At 40.6% G+C, this 15515-nt stretch overlaps 1 protein-coding gene across 1 annotated transcript in view; it reads right to left on the bottom strand.

The window, feature by feature from the left end:
• The window catches only part of pdzrn4 (PDZ domain containing ring finger 4), a 33965-nt gene that overhangs the window by 13764 nt on the left and 4686 nt on the right, over window positions 1-15515 (bottom strand). The gene's annotated exons all lie outside the window — the stretch shown is intronic.

Genomic DNA, 15515 nt, shown 5'->3' with positions numbered 1-15515 from the left:
GCTCACCAGCTGACTTTGTTTTTGAGAAATATATTTTTCTAGAGTGTGCATATCGTCTCCAATTCAAATGCAAGTCTAGCCTATTCTTACTCCAATCTATCTAACCGAGATGCATTATTTACTCTGAAATTCTACTATTAAGCCCATTAAGTGCATAATAGCGATGCTGATTGAGACAAATGAGCAATAAAATGGAAACAAGCACCATCAAGTACACCATGTATCATCAGAGACACAAGTTTTAACGAACGTTGCATTTATAATTCACATCATCAGACACAGTTGTGCAACACTGGGATGGGTAGAGGAGAAGCTGTTTGTGTGACACGTCGCAGTGACTGCGTTTGAAAACATGCGTATTGATCCGCACATTTATTCAAACAGCTCATTTGTATTGATCCGGAGGATATGCAAAATATCAATTTGCTTGGAAAAGGTTTAACGGACATGCGTGTCAATCGTGAGCGTCGATATTACTCAAACACGACAGTCTGCACAATTGTCAACAACATCTAAGTTGTCTTTATTCTTCTGATATTTTGTTGCTGGACGGAAAGGTCAAATTTTACAGTGTTAACGATGAATTTGCGTTGAAACGTTATCTTTTTACAGTGGCAATTCCCGTTATCCTACAGAGGGGGATTTTTCTGTCGCAAAGCAAACATCCAATAAATTCAAAATAAAACCAAGCAAAGTTCAAAACAACTTGAAAGTTTTACTGAGTGGTAGAAGGACATATTAATCAAGGCATTAACTGGAAGCTAATTGTTACCCGACAGATGGGACAATGACAAAGCTTAATGGCTTTGAACAGGTTTGTCTATTCGAGCAGCAGATGTTTCTGTGCATCATCACGTTATACATACCCTGGCATTGGCAACAAGTAAAAAACCAGAAGAGAAAGGTTTTTAGATTTTGCTATTTAACTGAATTAGAAAACCCTGCCGCATCAATTTATATGTAAAACAATATTCAAGTTTTGTTATTTTTGCTAAAAAATTACATTTTCAAGCAAACATTTTACATTTTAGCCTACATTACACATTAAGACTCCTAATAGCTTCAATACTTAAATTAGCTTCAGCTAAAAGACAGATTGAAGTGTGCAGTGTAGATTCCTATGTCTCGCTCCATTTATTTCTTCTTCTTTTGTTCCTGTCCCCTTCACCTGCTGTGTTGATTCTGTGTCATTTGGCCATTTTTCCTCAGCTCCACCAGTCACGCACCCCACACAGTTCCAGCACATTCAGTTAATTACACTCTCATCTTCTTTGTTCCAAAACCCACCCTCATATTTACTTGGTTATTTGTCAGGTTCATCTGCTTCCCCAAAATGGTTCTCTTCTCTTTTTATGCGCTTTTCCCCCCTCTGGGTTAGCCACAGTTCTGTGGTTTTCCTTAGTTTATTATTAAACATCAACTTGAGCCATCATGTAGAATACCAGGCCTATAAAATGAAGCAGTAATTTTCAAGTTCCATTTGCCTACAATATTAACCGGTTTCAATTCTTCTAAAGAAGTTCAACTTTTAAATTGGATATTTGTAGTCACAACCTTGTATAACTACTCTGTCGCTTTGAAAGATGGCAGCTGCCGGCAGTGTTTCTCGGTTCCGGTCCTCCAGCCCCCCCTACCCCCCACACTGTCCTGCCTTGCATATGTTTTAAGCGTTTTCCCTTCTGCCACACACCTGGCTTGAATCTGTGGGCGATTAACAGGCGTCTGCGGCGCTCGATGGCCGCAGAAGAGGTCACGCAATCATTTGAAACAGGTGTTCTGGAACAAAGCACATCTAAAATATGAAGGGTGGGGAGATGGGTGTGGGGGGTGAGGATGGGAATTGAGAAACACTTGCTGCTGGGACCTCCCATGCATCTATCTGACTTCAGACATTGCTTTCTAGCCGGACAAAAGAAAGAAAGAAAAAGAAAAAAAAACACACAGCAGTCTCCTACTTGCATATGTACACTTGAAAACTAATTTAGTTGGTTTGCTATTGACGACAGGACACGCTGTGACTGATTATGAGCTTGCTACAAATTGGGTCCCAGCTTTGCGCAACCAGGAGCCAACTGCTGGATTTGTTGAAACGGCTGTCGTTCTACCACCGCTTTGCTTGAAGCTTTCAACGTACACAAAGCATATTGCACATGTCAGCCTTTAAACGTGACAGGGTTTCTATCAACTTGTCACTTCAGATGGTTTAATGTTATTTCCAGTCGTCAATGCAAACAGCGTGTGATAACAAAATCCCTAAGATAAGGGCTGCGTACGTGCGTGTGTGCGTGCGTGTGTGCTTGCACTCGTGAATGGATGTGTTTGCTGAACTGAGATAAGAGCGAAAGCACTCAACCTCACAGCTAAATCTGACAGATATGGTGTCATTGCGAACAAATGGAAGCAAACGCAGAATGCACAGAAAGTTTTCACGCACAATTTAAGCATTCTGTCGTCCCCTAGAAAGACTTGAAGTGTCTATACGTTTGCATTCACGATGTTTGACTGAATAACTCCTGTCTCATGCTGAAAAGGGTTACAATGAACTATGAAACAATGAGCTGCCCTCGTCCATTCAGCGCTGACCTTGTCCTCCCCTGCGGCAGTCGGAGCCCTCGCCACAATCTTTCGTTTTACCCCTGGATTTTGATTTCCGCAGACTTCTGCTCAGGCTCACAAAAAGGCCGTTTTGATATTCATGGAGGCGAGATGTCGCGAGGAGGCAGGAAACGCAGGTGGCATGCGGCTTTAATCTTCCAAATCTCATTTCTTTTCCCTCTTCTGACTGCATTGTGAGGATTCAGAAGGGCTCACTGTTCATAAATGTCTCATTTCAATAATAAAAGTCTCTTACGGACGATATCATCCGGTGCAACAATGGGAAAAATTATCATGTTTTCGCACGTTCGAGTGACAGGTGTGCGCATCGTGTGGTTATACGATCGGTCAATTGAATCAGGCCCGACGTGCGGTCAGGATAGTGTGGGGATATTGACATGCATCTTACAAGCGATGCAAAATCCCTTGAAAATAAGCGAGAGCTGAAATGAATGTTTGATTTATTCATTGTTGTTTAGAGATATGCTTCCGATGAAATCTAATATTCGTAATATGCCGGGTAAGAGACATTTTGGTGTAGGTTTTTCAGTAAGTCATTTTTAGCTGTTTTGATAATTTTGTATTCCTGACTATATGACACAATAAATTGCAAAGTTATTGGAAAAGGGGATTACTTTTTTTTCTCTTGGTAGATATAAAGTATACCTCTTTTATCATATTTTGGCACCAGCCCTTTTATGTTTCCTCAAAGTGCCTTGAAAGCTTGAAAATGATGCATGGCTTTTCAAAATATTCCAAAAAGTGTGCCATATGTTTGCACTGAGAACCCTTTACTTTTGATACCCCTATTAAATAGAGAGCAACTAAGTCCCTCCAGAAGTCTCTCCATTAGAGAACACGATCCATCTGGCATTCATTTAACCTTGTAATAGCTAAAATTATTCTATGAAGGCCTAAGAGATTTGTTAGAGAATATTATGGAACAGACAGTATGATGAACATGTATTGGAAAAAGTTGCAGAGATGCTCAGCAAACAGGTGGAAGAAGGTGCTCAGGTCAAGTGAGATCAAAATGAAACTTTCTGGGCTGCACACGACATCTCATGTGGGGTTAGAAAAACTGTTACTCCACATACGGTGGTGGCAGCATTAGACAATGATGGTGCTTGGTGAAGGGAACGTTGTTGGAGTTGCTGAGATGCAGATAACTCTAGGGAACTATGAGAAGAAACCTGTTGAAGGTTTCAAAAGATGTGAGCCTGGGACAGCAGCTCTCCTTACAGTACAGACAGACCTACAGCAGGTTGCTTTGGGTCAGTACAGTCAATGTAGTAGGTGTTCCACATCATGACTCCGAAAAAAAGGTAATTAAATTTAGGGGGCCTAAGAGTGGTCTGAAATCATTTCTGAAACCGGTTTCTCCAGGTCATAATTACAATCTCTTATGACTTGGTTTTACAGCATAAAATCCCATCGCCTCAAATATAAAACTCAACAAAGCTCTTGCAGCAATATCCTTTAATTTCACACTTTTCGTCACATTTAAGTTTTTGGTTAAACTTAAATGTTTAAGTTTAAGCAAACGACCGACTTTTGTTCACAGATTTTAAAACTTTTACCACCTCAGGGCCACAACAACAACAACAAAAAAAACCCTGACTCAAATGTATTTACTTTGTTTATTCTTAATTACACGAGCAACATTTCACCCTGTTTTGCATTTGTTTTTAAGGCAGGCTTGATCATCTTTTCCAATCAGCAACCGCTCGCCGCGAATCACGGTGCTCTGCTGTTTTACATTTCTGTATCACACCAATTAATCAAAGTGACAAGGTATTTAATGAGAGGCAATTAGAGTGTTAACCAAAATGCAAATCAGACAAGGACAGAGAGAGAGTACGTGTGGGGTGAGGAGGGAGAGACTTTGTGTTGGTTTGTATGCATGTGTGCGATTAGCTATGGCAACAGGTTCAAGGAGATTTCACTCAGGGCTCTAACTGAGTGAAATTTAGTCCACTTCTTTCCACCTGTTCTCCTCCACACCCCTGATATCATCTATGTGCATGCATGTGAATATGCGCACGAGTTGCTATGAGTGTCCTTGAGTTGTTTTTTTTTTTTTTAAAGCAGACAGTGGCTCCGGCACAACAGGCGAAAACAACCAATTAGTTCTGCATGAGAAAGTCAGCATGACAAGATGAAACATGGACTTAACAGCTGCTGTCGAGGCGGATGTTAAGTAGCGCGCTTAGGTCAGTCTCTTCTACATCACACGGGATCTGTGTGCGGCAGATTAGAGCATGTTTCCTCCAGGAATCGCTCTCCGTAGAGCCGCCTGGCTTCAGACGTTAGGTCTTGCAGTCGGAAGGAGCCTAAAGATGAAGCCGCACCTTTCAGTTAAAGACTGGCAAGTCGTCAAGGAGTTTCACAGCTACGGCTGGCCTGCAAGTCCCATACGTCCATGTTCAGTGATACTTGCTAAAAGTAGCATACTTGTGTATCGTCCCTCAACTGGTTATTCTGTATTCAACATTCCCATCATGAAACATAAGTGACACATAAGTGTCCTTTAATCTGATTGATTTTGCTTCTCTGCAGCTGATGCTTCACCGTCTCTGTAAACTGGTGTCTGACGCATACTTCTGATCACTTGGGAGTTCTACTCTTAAAACTACGCGACAATGTCAAAGATAAGCCGCGTTTTCACAATTCACAACTGTCACCTCATTTGAACTAGTTTGAATATCATGTCGTATGTTGCCGAAGAAGTCCATATGCAAGACATTTCTTCTTCATACGTCTGTGGTATTACACAGGTAGTTGAGGCATGCAGACCGGCGTCAGAAGCTGTTGACTTGTGATTGTCATTCTGAGCAGCTATTTCTGATGCAAGCGAAGGGAAATCAAAGGTTATCTATCAGCGAATGCATTAGGAACCCTCTTATTTCCTCCTCTTTGTCCCACTTCTTTATGCAAGACAGCCTTCCTTTCAATTAGGCTTCATGAATACAGATACATCTCACTGTTTTACTCCTGCAAAGGAACACATTTTGTCTTGCTGTCTCTTTCCTTTCCTTTTTTTTTTCCCAAGGTGAAAACAACTTTGTCTCAGGACTACAAATCTCTCAACAGCGTTCAAGAGGTCTTCAGCAGATCCAGTAACGTAATCCTCAATCTGTTTTGCCTTATGCGAATTGTATCTTAGTAGTTTTCTTAATTTACTCTCATAAATGAGCGATGCTTTCTCCTTTGTGCTCCCGTACATCACGCGCTGCCATTTAACTAATAGGTTGTGTGTCTTTGAGCAGCCATGGATGCCACGGGTTATGACAGACTGCATCAGGAAGACATTCATTACCCTCACCATCCTAGCAACCAAATCACAATAACTGCAATCCAAATGTGGGCACCCAGCCTCGCTGCCACACACTCCTTATTTCTTGTCACCGACGCATAAATTAGCCTCCCTTTTGTCACATCAGGAGGCTGGCAGGTTTGAGAATTGGCTCGGTTTGTTTTCCTCCTCGTGACACGTGGAGCATTAATGTTGGGACGGGAGCAAAAAAAACAACAAAAAAAGCTCTTCATTGAGAAATCAATAAATGCCACTTTGATTCCCGCATTTGTACATAAGCATGCAGTTTCATGTCTGCGGAATGTCTGAATGTGTTTTATTAACATTTCGACCACATATAATTGGGTGTATTCTCGCTGATGCAGATAGTTGCCTTGACTGACTAATGTAATTGGCCCGTGCTGCAGCAGGACTCTATTGTTGCGCCGTGTCCTCCCCAATCTCATTATATCACCGTTAATCTCTCATCTGCCATTAGAGCAACAGCCAGTGAGCCGAGCGTAACAATAGAGTGTCCCGTCTTTGAGCCCCACAACCCACACTGGCAATGAGTTTGAATTAGGCTCTCTGGGGTCACCGATTAGACCCTCATAATTCATCCAGATGGCTGAGTTCACAAAGAGGTTATATTTTACTCCCCTATTTGAAAGCTGAGTAACACAGAATCTCCATTTAACTACTTCAGTTACTTCTCTATTTTGGTATCAACTTTTCTTTTTCTTAAGGTGGATATTCTTTTGTCAGGATTTATTTTGAATTTTATACATCAACAAAGAAAAAAATGTCTCAAATATGTAGATGCTTTACAGCACAAAAAGGGATAACTCAAGGCAAAGGAGATGAAGAACAGCCAACCAGCTGTTTGTGAGCATAAAGTTAAATCAAAATTGCTTTTTAAAAAGAAATTTAAATTTAAATGCTAACAGATTACATTTCATAAGAGCCCTCTCCAAACATTTTTCTAGATGTTTGGAGAAAAATGTTTCTCCAAACATTTTTCTTAGATATTTAGCCAGAATAATTTGCTGGAAAGGCATTTTTTTTTCTTGTGACTGAGCAAGATGAATGAGAGATTGTTTAACTTTGAACACCAAATGTAAATTTTTTGCCAATAAACTTGCTCATAAACGGACTTTCTTATGCTAAGTGAGTTCTTAAATGTTACAAAAAATCAGTAGTTTTCAGCAATTGTGCTAGTCATGCCTAGTCTTGTTTTGCATTTTAACTGTTGTCATTTTCAGCACCGTAGATGTCAATTGAACTGAGAAGCAAGTTTTAGCAACTTTTCCTTGCTTCCCTCCAGAAGATCTACTTTTTAAACTGAAGGAATAAAATCCAGAGTGTGCACCAGGGGAACACTAAAAGCTGAGCAACAACTGGATATCATGCATACTTTTAAAACAGATAATCTTAGAGACTGTGATGTTAAAGGCTAGCTGTAAAATCGAGATATTAAAATACTAAGAGAATGTTTCAATTTCCATACTTTTACATAAAAAAGCAATAGACATCATTATGAAAGCACCTTACTCCCTTCACAATAAAAACTGTGGACCAAAACTAACTTGCAACCTTAGAAGTAAGGAAATAGAGGCATCACAAAAGGTCAAAGCAACCCAAACATTTCAGCTGCTTTTAACTCGTATCTGACATTCAGGATGCTCATTAGCACCCCATTTATTTCAGCTTACTTAGATCATCGTTGCACACAGTCATATTATTCTTCTTCATACGAGCCCAAAAATGGCTATAGGCAAAAAGTCAACTCTAAATGCAATCGGGAGCATAATTAGCAGAAAAGTAGCAGCCTGGGAAGTGAAAAACCCCACTAAAGAGCGGGAAAATTAAAGATTTATGTGCTGCTTTTTGCATAAATACAAATCTTCTTATTTCCCAGAAAAGCCTAGAGTGTGTGAAGTTTTCTCTCCTCCCGCCAAACTTTACCCTTTTTTTCTAGTGATGCGTGTTTATGTTCACTGGAAGCACCTAACACATTAGCATTATTCATAACGTGAAGTTTCCTCGGTCTGCCCTTTGGTGGAGAAGAGAAACGACTTTACACTTCATTTACACTTCACACTAGATGTGAGCACGAGGAGAGCTGCGCCTGTAATGAAAAACGCCTTCGCCAAACAGACACCTGGTTGCTTAAATGAGAGATTTTCTGTCATTTAATTTGTTCCTAATTCAACCGGATTCATTCCGAGATTTAACAATATTTCAGTGTGACTGCAAATCTTTAAATATGACCACGCAAATCACAAAGGTTGTGGTCTTTTTTTGTTATTTTCTACAACCAAACATTTGCAGAAATTAGAAAAAAAACAAAAAACTTATTATTTATTTTTTTTACATCTGTCATTACTAATACTCCATTCATATTATAAGACAGATAATCAGTGGGGAAAAAATTGAGGTCCTCTGCCTTCTGGCAGTGCTCCTGCCATCTGCAAAAATACACAGTCCTCAGCCATAAACAACCAATCAAAGCCAGGAGGAGGGTCTTAGCGCTGTCAGTCAAACGAACCATGAATGCTCAGGCTAGTTAATATAGCCGCTGATGACATATAAATATTTTTCCTCTTACGGTAAGTTGTTTCTATTAGTAAATTGAGCAGCGTATACAAATTCTGGATATTTTCATTTTTAGCTGAAAAGATCCAAATTCAGAGTGCCATGAAAAAGTCTGATATGGGTCACATGTGGGCAAAAAAAAATGGATTTGGGTCACAATTGCCTGCTGTGTGTACATAGCCTAAGTACCATTGGATCACTGGTACAACATTGACAGGGCATTTTCATACATTTCTTAGCAATACTTTTCTCACTGGCACATATGTGCAATATGTATTGTGTCTAAAAAAATATATATACTAGTCCTAGGTGGATAGAAATCCTAAAGCTGCGCATCTATGCCACAGAAATGCAAGGAAAGACCCAAAACACTGTGGCAGGTTAGCTCCTCATTAAAAGTGTGTCGCAGGTTTCCACGTAGAACCAAGCAGGGCTTCAACCGTTCTCCACCCTCAGGACATTTCCCATATCAGCATAAGGCTTACGGTTACACCTCCCACTAAATGTAATCACCCCCCTGCTATGCAGATGGTTTAGTGTTATTCTATCTGTAACTGGACTCGGAGCCAGACTCTGAGTGGGCCTAATGACTTCTAAACCCAAGCTGGTTAAGCGAGAAAGCAACACTGCCTCTCTGGTGCAACCTGATCTCCCTTTGGACCACCTGGTCCGAGGGTGTACACAGAAGCTGCAAAACACACTCGACGGCGATGTAAAAAGAAAATATTTCAATGCTTTTAAGCGCGTTTGTAACGTTTCACGAGTAGAATTGTTTGGCTTTGAAAACAGGACGTAGCGAAAATACCAGAGCTTTAAAATTCAAGCAATCTGCTGTGAATCTCTGTGAAATCCAACATGAAGCTATTATTTATGTTTGTCGCCCCAAACGATCGCATGTAATAGAGATGTTCTCGGCAAAACCCTCTCCCAAAAACACCAGAGATTTCACCTGTTTTATCTGATCTGACAATTGGTCAAATCAAAGATCTAATCTCCAGATCCAACTGGAAGAAATATGTAAACGTGGAGAGTGCTGGAGGTTCTCTACATCTTCAAAATTATGCCCCAGTATTTCCCTCCACTCCTCTAACTGCTCTACGTCCAGGGAATTCTTTGTGCATATTTCATGTGTATGTGTGCTCTGCCGTTGCAAGCAAATGCCTCCACTGCATCCATAACTGCTCCAGATGGTTCATCTTAGCATCTGTCTAACCTGACAAAACATACCCTGCAGCATGTGGCCATAAGGTGTGTTATTTGGTTATTCTGGCAGAAGGTTGACTTCGAGCTGTATAATAGTAATCGTCTGAAAGCGGAGTGTGACACCAGACAAAAATGACTATTTTTCCGGGCAGGATCGACGCTTCTGTGACTTCAATTGATGTCTTTTTCTCTGCAGGGTCATTCTAACAAAACAAATCTGTGGCACCGCGGAAGCAGAGGTGGTGCCCAACTATTTTAACGAGTGGAAGAGAGGAGAATCGACAGGCAGGGGAAGTGAGATGGAACAGACCTGATGCTGTTTGATGACTGATAGGCAGTCAACCTATCTGTTTTTGAAAAGGTTTAGAAGAGAATGCGAGGATTTAACAGAATCTGGTGTTACGAAACGCATCTTTCAGAGCTTCTGTTGACTTATTTTAAACTTTAAACTCCATGCAAATTTCTTAGGACATTTGAGTATGTTTCTACTATGTTTGTACATTTAGAGACTGAGTATTTTGCCGTTTTTATATATCTCTTCTTTATACGGAAACGTACGTCTCAGTCGCATTCCTTCTATGTGACTCTTGCCACAGATTTTGAACTGCTTGTGAGTGTGGACTTTGACTGGGCCATTCTCATACATGAACAGTTTGATTTCCCCTTTGTCAACACTGACTAGATTCGCTTTCCCTGTTAAAGAGTCGCATGTCTGCCACCATGGTTAACGAGGATTGTGCGTCCAGGTGGTTCAGTGTCGAAGTAAAGGAGTCTGAATATAAATGTGGACCACACTTTTCCAAATTTTGTAATTATCCGCTGCTTTATCTCAGTCTATCATTCAAAATCCCAATCAAATACATTGAACATTGTGGCTTATATAATTGCAATATATTGCAAAAAAAATCAATAAAAAAATTCCCTGCCTTCCTTACATCTCATTGGATTGATCTTTGACATAATTCATAATCACCGACAGGTTAAAAAGTGTTGATCGACCCTTGAATTGCATTTTTACACCGTCCAAAAAAAACGGAAAAAGGCAGTAAAACTGACCCTTTGCGATCATCATTCTGTGTGATAAATCGAAAGTGCAAATATGCATATCTGCTTTTGTATTGTGCAGTGGATTCCACAGGCATCACATGTTCATCCTTTGCCTCGTCTGAAGGGAGGTTAGAGAAGAGGCAGCGAGGAGAGTGACTGTGCCCAGGGAAAGGGCTTTTATCCCAGGCTTATCAGAGCCAGCGCAGAGGGAGATTGTTGGCCAGTGGAGCAAGACGCCGATTGTTGCTGCCTTCGCCTCCCACCCCCCTCTCCCCAATCAACACTGGACATCCCTTTCTCCCCCCCCACTAACACATGGAGGAACAAAGTGTATGTTTGCTCACGGGTAGGCAGATTGGAAGATAAAGAAACATCGCAAAAATTGGGCAGAAGCATTTTAGTCTTTGTTGATCACTTTGTTGCTTTCTGTCAGTTTTTGAAACTCAAGTAAAAAGTCTTACCTTACACAGGATGTACTTCTATACAGTACAGTTCCTTGTGTTACTGGCAATGAATATTCAACCTTTTGCTCTCCCCAGTTCTTGGCGAGCAACCAGAAGACATTCTACCCACGGTGCCAGCGACGAGGACATATGCACCTCTAAATCATGTGGTATTATCACCATGCTGAGCTCCAATGAGCAGCTATAAACATGATGGAAGACACCAGATGATCAGGGTTAAGCAGCAGAAATCATTTCCATCATGTGTTGTTAATTCTTGTATTTCTTATGAAGAGAAAATATTTTACCTGGTTAAATCTAACAGTTTGGTGAAAACAAAGATTGAAAATGTTTTGGGAAAAAAAAAGAAAAAAAGAAAAAATAAACACGTTCAGGGCATGCAAGACTGTCAAGACGATTTACGGTGATAGGTAAAAAGGTCACCCTCTGCGACCCATGTCGACAGGCGGACGACGTACTTGTTAGGATGAAAAACGCAAGAAAGATGGAAAGGTCAGCACATTGACTGGCTCAAAGTCCCATCAGAAAGATTGAAAAAGACAAACAGAAGAGTGCTTCTTTCACAAATGATTTGTAGTATGTTTTACAACCTCAACATGTGAGATCACTTAAATTATGCTGTAGCTTTGTGAAAAATTCTTAATAAATAAACTAGCCATAGCCTCTCTGGCGAGTAGCTACACATCTCAACAAATAAAGTTGAGCTTCAGGTCCGGTTTGGGCATATGGATGTGCCGGCTGTGCGGGTCTGACCCCAGCCTCCCCTGCTCTGCGTGGCACTTGCAGGACACCTCGGGGGGAGTGGCGGGGGTGAGGGGCTGGTTGTCTAGCCTCCTCTGTTCTGTCTAACAGGCTGGACATGGGGCACGGCATCTGTCTCTAGAGGAAATGCTCACACCAGAGATTGGCCTGGTTCGCAACAAGAGCAGAACGGTATACATAAGGTGTGCAACGGGGGTAAGGTGGATATTTTCAGAAAAGGACCTACAATAGTAATATATAATAAAAAAAAAATCTATTTGTAACCACTTCCCTTCGTCCTCACTGTCCTGATGAAGCAATATTGCAAACCAAAGAAATCCCTCAAATACAGCAAGGCACGGGCCACTTATGCTCAGTTCACATGCCAAGATTTTCAGTCCGATTTTTGTCCTGTTTTCCCCGTTCCTACAGTCGTAAGGACACCCTGATTATTTCGACTACTTTGAAGATAATCTTAGGAGATATTCCTCCCGTTTGCAATGCGTTAAGGGAAATCTGGTTCGCTCAGAAGGATGTCGGGATTGCTCAGGTCTAAACACAGAGGGCCACTCATAATACACAGAAGACAAAACTGCCATGGCACACCAGAAAGTCTAATGGAAGTTGGAGATGTCTTTGGATCGTCTCTTCTCTGATAAATAGATCTGCTTCTTCCCAGTCCGCCATGTTTGTTTACTCCGAACTCACATTTGGTTTCGGGGGTTCTGGGAAATTTTCTGTCCAACATTTGACTTGTTGGTGAGTGAAATTGGTTGAGTTACAGATTCAAAACAACCAAAATGTGTACATTATTTTTCCTCTTTTCATTGGATACTAAAAAAAAAAAAAAAAAGTCCCAAAGTACCACATTTTCACTGGGTTTATGGTGCTTTAAAGTGATTTGACAACATATTTTTGGACAAGGCATTCTTTTCAATCATCACACTTTTTTAAAATATATTAAAATGCTATAAAATCACAACTGGATCCTGGTCGTTATTTTAATAGACAACAGAATAACATAAAATAATGTACATTTCCCCCATGTACTGATAAGTTGAGTGGGTGTAATTAATATTTTTTCTTAGGTCTACATGAGTACAATAATGAATATATGGCATATATAATTGTTATATTGCTGCAATATGTTTTTTTGCACTACTGTTTTAGATAAAAGCAATTAGATTATGCAAACTGTTTTTTGCATAAATGATGCCATTATGATAACTGGCATCAAGGTTATCATACCGTGGGAATCTCAACCCTATCACACTCATACAATTTGCCGTCTTCTGCGCTTTTGTTTGACACAATAGTGCTGATTTCGGTCAAACTAAAAGCACAAAACATATGGGCCCAGTGAGACACTAAAGGCCAGAGGCTGTGGGACAATTTAACACAGCCACGAGCAAAATACATGGAATAGCATTTGCTACACCCTGAATGGAGCCCCGCGGAGCGAGTTTGCAGAGCAACACGCTCGCACACACCCACACACCAGTGCACGCACGCCATCACGAATGCAATGTTGAATGTAAATGGTCTGACGAGAGTTATAAATCTCTCAGTGGCCGCTGGGCAGCAGGGGTCGAGCACCCAGCGCTCCTGTCAGAATGGTGCAGCTGTGTGTGCAAAGATAGCTGGTAGTGTGGAGAACGGGCCTGCAGGGTGAAAACTCAAATTGGTCTCTGAAAAGCTCAGTTACTTTTCCTAACAGTTAGAGGTCTGTTCACAATATTACATGTCAGGTACAGAGGGAAAACCAATACCCTAACTCCAAATGGCTGCCATTCCAGCTGCCATTGTTTCAGCCTCTAAATATATTTTACATCCTTGAAAAGAAACTCTCCCAAAGGGTGTTATCGCGCTAGAAGCTCGAATTGTATAATTCATCTGTACCGGTGTAAAATATTTAGCTGTGTGAGAGTTTAGCTTTCCAGTGTCAACCCACGGGGAGAGTTTATGAACTGAAACTGGCAGGCTAAATGCTGACACCGTCAAGAAAGAAAGCAGCCGCTTCAGCACTTTCCTCCCTGGCTAATAAATGTCTTTAATTAATTAAATGAAGTACTGTCCTGTACTCTTGAGATGAGAACTGGTACAGTAACACAGAAACATTAAGGAAACTACATTTGCTGCAAAATGCAGATTGGTTTATAGTGAACTATTAAGCCTTTTAGCAAATGTGCAAAGGGTAGATTATGTTAATTCTGTCATATTATGTGGCTCTTTTTTTAAAAAGAACCATTATGTTGACTTTTAATTATTTTAAGTTTTCTTTTCCTTTGACCCAGTCACAGATGGAGTTCCTGGTGTGATTTGGATCACCGTCCTACGTATACTTAGGATTATATGAGATCCACCTAATGAAGGTTCTGGTAAAGAACAGGATTCACGCTTCTGTAAATGACAATTTGTTGAAACAGCAAAGTAACCGCAGACAATCACACTCCCTTCACCATGTTTGTCTAGCAGACTGTCTGTTCTCCACTTTCCAAGTTTCCTTTATTTGTGGAGAATTGCTGTAGTTTTGCCGGCTGTCCAAGAAGAAGCGTCTTTGAAAACATATGCAGACTGATAAAAGTCAGTTACACAGATCCGAACAAAATGTGTTGTTGTTTTTTTTAAGATCTTTCAGCTAACTTCAAGTTGTAGGTTCTATCTAAGCAATGATCTGATTTTACAGGTGTGGTGGTGATTGAAAGTGGCACTGGCTCATGAAATTTAACTTGATTTATTTAAATATTGTTGTTGTGTACTCATTCATCCAATAATAACAAAAAAAATTCAACGGTTTAAAAAATTTGGCAAATATAAACCTGAAACCTCAGATAATGTGTTTTTTTTGTTTCTAAAACTAGACCACAGTTTTTTTTCTGCTAAGCTCTCAAAGCAACCCTTTCAAAACAGCCTACCACGGACAGACAACAGAAGGATACTCTTCAACAAAATTTCACGTTGCTAAAAGCCACAGGCCATAATATGATGAGGTAAGCCACACATAACAGATGAGCCTCTAGACAAGTGTTAATAGGACACCCTTTGCACCAGTCCCCACCTGGCTTTTAGGGATATTATCAGCTTCCCGGAGTAATTCACAAGCATAATTAGCTAAGATTGTCCCGCTGTACTTCTATGTTGAGTGCAAAATATGGGAAACACAATTATTGTGCGTCTGCTGAAACTGAATTGAGAGACAGCAGAAAGTGAATTCTGAAATGGAAAGGAGAGCAAAATTAATGAAGGTTACAGAGAAGGAGAATTACGCAAAAAAAAAAAAAAAGGAAGGAGGAAAAAAATGACGAAAAGTAAAATGAGACGGAGGGATCGTTGGGGAGTCTCCCTGGATTTGCAGAATCCCCCTTAGCCTCAAGTTTCAGGCCAAAGCCACACTGACACACTTGCAGCCTGATGAGCATTATTTTTTTTCTCTCTCCTCCTTTCTTCAACACTAAAAATGAGAACTGTTGGTGTCCTCTGACAGTCGCAAAGAACATTTGACTGTAGTGTGGTGACTTGTGCACAGGCAAATAATACTCTCTAGGACATTTGGCAAGTGTAATTAGGGATGGATT

Source organism: Poecilia mexicana, unplaced genomic scaffold, assembly GCF_051168715.1.
Source record: "Poecilia mexicana isolate PSO_F unplaced genomic scaffold, ASM5116871v1 scaffold_23, whole genome shotgun sequence".
Lineage (NCBI taxonomy): Eukaryota > Metazoa > Chordata > Actinopteri > Cyprinodontiformes > Poeciliidae > Poecilia > Poecilia mexicana.
The sequence above is the reverse complement of the archived record's forward strand: the minus strand, read 5'-3'. Positions and strand labels throughout refer to the sequence as shown.